Source organism: Borostomias antarcticus, assembly GCF_949987555.1.
Source record: "Borostomias antarcticus genome assembly, contig: scaffold_49, whole genome shotgun sequence".
Lineage (NCBI taxonomy): Eukaryota > Metazoa > Chordata > Actinopteri > Stomiiformes > Stomiidae > Borostomias > Borostomias antarcticus.
The window spans coordinates 1,977,501-1,984,277 of NW_028175773.1; positions in this window are offsets into that span (position 1 = coordinate 1,977,501).

Sequence of the window (6,777 nt, forward strand, 5' to 3'; positions counted from 1 at the left end):
CCCCCTTTTATACCCTTCCTGGACGATGAAGATGTTCCTGCACATGAAGATGTTCCTACACAGCAGCCATTGAGGATGTTCCTACACAGCAGCCAATGAAAATGTTCCTACACAGCAGCCAGATTGTGACATCACAGAGCATCCCTGTGATGTCACAATCTGGCTGCTGTGTAAGAACATTTTCATTGGCTGCTGTGTAGGAACATCCTCAATGGCTGCTATGTAGGAACATCTTCATTGGCTGCTGTGTAGGAACAGTCTCATTGGCTGCTGTGTCTATCTATCTATCTATCTATCTATCTATCTATCTATCTATCTATCTATCTATCTATCTATCTATCTATCTATCTATCTATCTATATGTCTCTATCTCTATCTATCTATCTAGTGACTCTCAGGGCGGCGCGGCCCCCTTTTATACCCTTCCTGGACGATGAAGATGTTCCTGCACATGAAGATGTTCCTACACAGCAGCCATTGAGGATGTTCCTACACAGCAGCCAATGAAAATGTTCCTACACAGCAGCCAGATTGTGACATCACAGAGCATCCCTGTGATGTCACAATCTGGCTGCTGTGTAAGAACATTTTCATTGGCTGCTGTGTAGGAACATCCTCAATGGCTGCTGTGTAGGAACATCTTCATTGGCTGCTGTGTAGGAACAGTCTCATTGGCTGCTGTGTCTATCAATCTATCTATCTATCTATCTATCTATCTATCTATCTATCTATCTATCTATCTATCTATCTATCTATCTATCTATCTATCTATCTATCTATCTATCTATCTATCTATCTATATGTCTCTATCTCTATCTATCTATCTAGTGACTCTCAGGGCGGCGCGGCCCCCTTTTATACCCTTCCTGGACGATGAAGATGTTCCTGCACATGAAGATGTTCCTACACAGCAGCCATTGAGGATGTTCCTACACAGCAGCCAATGAAAATGTTCCTACACAGCAGCCAGATTGTGACATCACAGAGCATCCCTGTGATGTCACAATCTGGCTGCTGTGTAAGAACATTTTCATTGGCTGCTGTGTAGGAACATCCTCAATGGCTGATATGTAGGAACATCTTCATTGGCTGCTGTGTAGGAACAGTCTCATTGGCTGCTGTGTCTATCTATCTATCTATCTATCTATCTATCTATCTATCTATCTATCTATCTATCTATCTATCTATCTATCTATCTATCTATCTATCTATCTATCTATCTATCTATCTATCTATCTATCTATCTATATGTCTCTATCTCTATCTATCTATCTAGTGACTCTCAGGGCGGCGCGGCCCCCTTTTATACCCTTCCTGGACGATGAAGATGTTCCTGCACATGAAGATGTTCCTACACAGCAGCCATTGAGGATGTTCCTACACAGCAGCCAATGAAAATGTTCCTACACTGCAGCCAGATTGTGACATCACAGAGCATCCCTGTGATGTCACAATCTGGCTGCTGTGTAAGAACATTTTCATTGGCTGCTGTGTAGGAACATCCTCAATGGCTGATATGTAGGAACATCTTCATTGGCTGCTGTGTAGGAACAGTCTCATTGGCTGCTGTGTCTATCTATCTATCTATCTATCTATCTATCTATCTATCTATCTATCTATCTATCTATCTATCTATCTATCTATCTATCTATCTATCTATCTATCTATCTATCTATCTATCTATCTATCTATCTATCTATCTATATGTCTCTATCTCTATCTATCTATCTAGTGACTCTCAGGGCGGCGCGGCCCCCTTTTATACCCTTCCTGGACGATGAAGATGTTCCTGCACATGAAGATGTTCCTACACAGCAGCCAGATTGTGACATCACAGAGCATCCCTGTGATGTCACAATCTGGCTGCTGTGTAAGAACATTTTCATTGGCTGCTGTGTAGGAACATCCTCAATGGCTGCTGTGTTGGAACATCTTCATTGGCTGCTGTGTAGGAACAGTCTCATTGGCTGCTGTGTCTATCTATCTATCTATCTATCTATCTATCTATCTATCTATCTATCTATCTATCTATCTATCTATCTATCTATCTATCTATATGTCTCTATCTCTATCTATCTATCTAGTGACTCTCAGGGCGGCGCGGCCCCCTTTTATACCCTTCCTGGACGATGAAGATGTTCCTGCACATGAAGATATTCCTACACAGCAGCCATTGAGGATGTTCCTACACAGCAGCCAATGAAAATGTTCCTACACAGCAGCCAGATTGTGACATCACAGAGCATCCCTGTGATGTCACAATCTGGCTGCTGTGTAAGAACATTTTCATTGGCTGCTGTGTAGGAACATCCTCAATGGCTGCTGTGTAAGACCATCTTCATTGGCTGCTGTGTAGGAACAGTCTCATTGGCTGCTGTGTCTATCAATCTATCTATCTATCTATCTATCTATCTATCTATCTATCTATCTATCTATCTATCTATCTATCTATCTATCCATCTATCTATCTATCTATCTATCTATCTATCTATCTATCTATCTATCTATCTATCTATCTATCTATCTATCTATCTATATGTCTCTATCTCTATCTATCTATCTTGTGACTCTCAGGGCGGCGCGGCCCCCTTTTATACCCTTCCTGGACGATGAAGATGTTCCTGCACATGAAGATGTTCCTACACAGCAGCCATTGAGGATGTTCCTACACAGCAGCCAATGAAAATGTTCCTACACAGCAGCCAGATTGTGACATCACAGAGCATCCCTGTGATGTCACAATCTGGCTGCTGTGTAAGAACATTTTCATTGGCTGCTGTGTAGGAACATCCTCAATGACTGCTGTGTAAGAACATCTTCATTGGCTGCTGTGTAGGAACAGTCTCATTGGCTGCTGTGTCTATCAATCTATCTATCTATCTATCTATCTATCTATCTATCTATCTATCTATCTATCTATCTATCTATCTATCTATCTATCTATCTATCTATCTATATGTCTCTATCTCTATCTATCTATCTAGTGACTCTCAGGGCGGCGCGGCCCCCTTTTATACTCTTCCTAGACGATGAAGATGTTCCTGCACATGAAGATGTTCCTACACAGCAGCCATTGAGGATGTTCCTACACAGCAGCCAATGAAAATGTTCCTACACAGCAGCCAGATTGTGACATCACAGAGCATCCCTGTGATGTCACAATCTGGCTGCTGTGTAAGAACATTTTCATTGGCTGCTGTGTAGGAACATCCTCAATGGCTGCTGTGTAGGAACATCTTCATTGGCTGCTGTGTAGGAACAGTCTCATTGGCTGCTGTGTCTATCAATCTATCTATCTATCTATCTATCTATCTATCTATCTATCTATCTATCTATCTATCTATCTATCTATCTATCTATATGTCTCTATCTCTATCTATCTATCTAGTGACTCTCAGGGCGGCGCGGCCCCCTTTTATACCCTTCCTGGACGATGAAGATGTTCCTGCATATGAAGATGTTCCTACACAGCAGCCATTGAGGATGTTCCTACACAGCAGCCAATGAAAATGTTCCTACACAGCAGCCAGATTGTGACATCACAGAGCATCCCTGTGATGTCACAATCTGGCTGCTGTGTAGGAACATTTTCATTGGCTGCTGTGTAGGAACATCCTCAATGGCTGCTGTGTAGGAATATCTTCATTGGCTGCTGTGTAGGAACAGTCTCATTGGCTGCTGTGTCTATCTATCTATCTATCTATCTATCTATCTATCTATCTATCTATCTATCTATCTATCTATCTATCTATCTATCTATCTATCTATCTATCTATATGTCTCTATCTCTATCTATCTATCTAGTGACTCTCAGGGCGGCGCGGCCCCCTTTTATACCCTTCCTGGACGATGAAGATGTTCCTGCACATGAAGATGTTCCTACACAGCAGCCAGATTGTGACATCACAGAGCATCCCTGTGATGTCACAATCTGGCTGCTGTGTAAGAACATCTTCATTGGCTGCTGTGTAGGAACATCCTCAATGGCTGCTGTGTTGGAACATCTTCATTGGCTGCTGTGTAGGAACAGTCTCATTGGCTGCTGTGTCTATCTATCTATCTATCTATCTATCTATCTATCTATCTATCTATCTATCTATCTATCTATCTATCTATCTATCTATCTATCTATCTATCTATCTATCTATATGTCTCTATCTCTATCTATCTATCTAGTGACTCTCAGGGCGGCGCGGCCCCCTTTTATACCCTTCCTGGACGATGAAGATGTTCCTGCACATGAAGATGTTCCTACACAGCAGCCATTGAGGATGTTCCTACACAGCAGCCAATGAAAATGTTCCTACACAGCAGCCAGATTGTGACATCACAGAGCATCCCTGTGATGTCACAATCTGGCTGCTGTGTAAGAACATTTTCATTGGCTGCTGTGTAGGAACATCCTCAATGGCTGCTATGTAGGAACATCTTCATTGGCTGCTGTGTAGGAACAGTCTCATTGGCTGCTGTGTCTATCTATCCATCTATCTATCTATCTATCTATCTATCTATCTATCTATCTATCTATCTATCTATCTATCTATCTATCTATCTATCTATCTATCTATCTATCTATCTATCTATCTATCTATCTATCTATCTATCTATCTATCTATCTATCTATCTATCTATATGTCTCTATCTCTATCTATCTATCTAGTGACTCTCAGGGCGGCGCGGCCCCCTTTCATACCCTTCCTGGACGATGAAGATGTTCCTGCACATGAAGATGTTCCTACACAGCAGCCATTGAGGATGTTCCTACACAGCAGCCAATGAAAATGTTCCTACACAGCAGCCAGATTGTGACATCACAGAGCATCCCTGTGTTGTCACAATCTGGCTGCTGTGTAGGAACATTTTCATTGGCTGCTGTGTAGGAACATCCTCAATGGCTGCTGTGTAGGAATATCTTCATTGGCTGCTGTGTAGGAACAGTCTCATTGGCTGCTGTGTCTATCTATCTATCTATCTATCTATCTATCTATCTATCTATCTATCTATCTATCTATCTATATGTCTCTATCTCTATCTATCTATCTAGTGACTCTCAGGGCGGCGCGGCCCCCTTTTATACCCTTCCTGGACGATGAAGATGTTCCTGCACATGAAGATGTTCCTACACAGCAGCCATTGAGGATGTTCCTACACAGCAGCCAATGAAAATGTTCCTACACAGCAGCCAGATTGTGACATCACAGAGCATCCCTGTGATGTCACAATCTGGCTGCTGTGTAAGAACATTTTCATTGGCTGCTGTGTAGGAACATCCTCAATGGCTGCTGTGTTGGAACATCTTCATTGGCTGCTGTGTAGGAACAGTCTCATTGGCTGCTGTGTCTATCTATCTATCTATCTATCTATCTATCTATCTATCTATCTATCTATCTATCTATCTATCTATCTATCTATCTATCTATCTATCTATCTATCTATATGTCTCTATCTCTATCTATCTATCTAGTGACTCTCAGGGCGGCGCGGCCCCCTTTTATACCCTTCCTGGACGATGAAGATGTTCCTGCACATGAAGATCACAATCTGGCTGCTGTGTAGGAACATTTTCATTGGCTGCTGTGTAGGAACATCCTCAATGGCTGCTGTGTAGGAATATCTTCATTGGCTGCTGTGTAGGAACAGTCTCATTGGCTGCTGTGTCTATCTATCTATCTATCTATCTATCTATCTATCTATCTATCTATCTATCTATCTATCTATATGTCTCTATCTCTATCTATCTATCTAGTGACTCTCAGGGCGGCGCGGCCCCCTTTTATACTCTTCCTGGACGATGAAGATGTTCCTGCACATGAAGATGTTCCTACACAGCAGCCATTGAGGATGTTCCTACACAGCAGCCAATGAAAATGTTCCTACACAGCAGCCAGATTGTGACATCACAGAGCATCCCTGTGATGTCACAATCTGGCTGCTGTGTAAGAACATTTTCATTGGCTGCTGTGTAGGAACATCCTCAATGGCTGCTGTGTAGGAACATCTTCATTGGCTGCTGTGTAGGAACAGTCTCATTGGCTGCTGTGTCTATCAATCTATCTATCTATCTATCTATCTATCTATCTATCTATCTATCTATCTATCTATCTATCTATCTATCTATCTATCTATCTATCTATATGTCTCTATCTCTATCTATCTATCTAGTGACTCTCAGGGCGGCGCGGCCCCCTTTTATACCCTTCCTGGACGATGAAGATGTTCCTGCATATGAAGATGTTCCTACACAGCAGCCATTGAGGATGTTCCTACACAGCAGCCAATGAAAATGTTCCTACACAGCAGCCAGATTGTGACATCACAGAGCATCCCTGTGATGTCACAATCTGGCTGCTGTGTAGGAACATTTTCATTGGCTGCTGTGTAGGAACATCCTCAATGGCTGCTGTGTAGGAATATCTTCATTGGCTGCTGTGTAGGAACAGTCTCATTGGCTGCTGTGTCTATCTATCTATCTATCTATCTATCTATCTATCTATCTATCTATCTATCTATCTATCTATCTATCTATCTATATGTCTCTATCTCTATCTATCTATCTAGTGACTCTCAGGGCGGCGCGGCCCCCTTTTATACCCTTCCTGGACGATGAAGATGTTCCTGCACATGAAGATGTTCCTACACAGCAGCCAGATTGTGACATCACAGAGCATCCCTGTGATGTCACAATCTGGCTGCTGTGTAAGAACATTTTCATTGGCTGCTGTGTAGGAACATCCTCAATGGCTGCTGTGTTGGAACATCTTCATTGGCTGCTGTGTA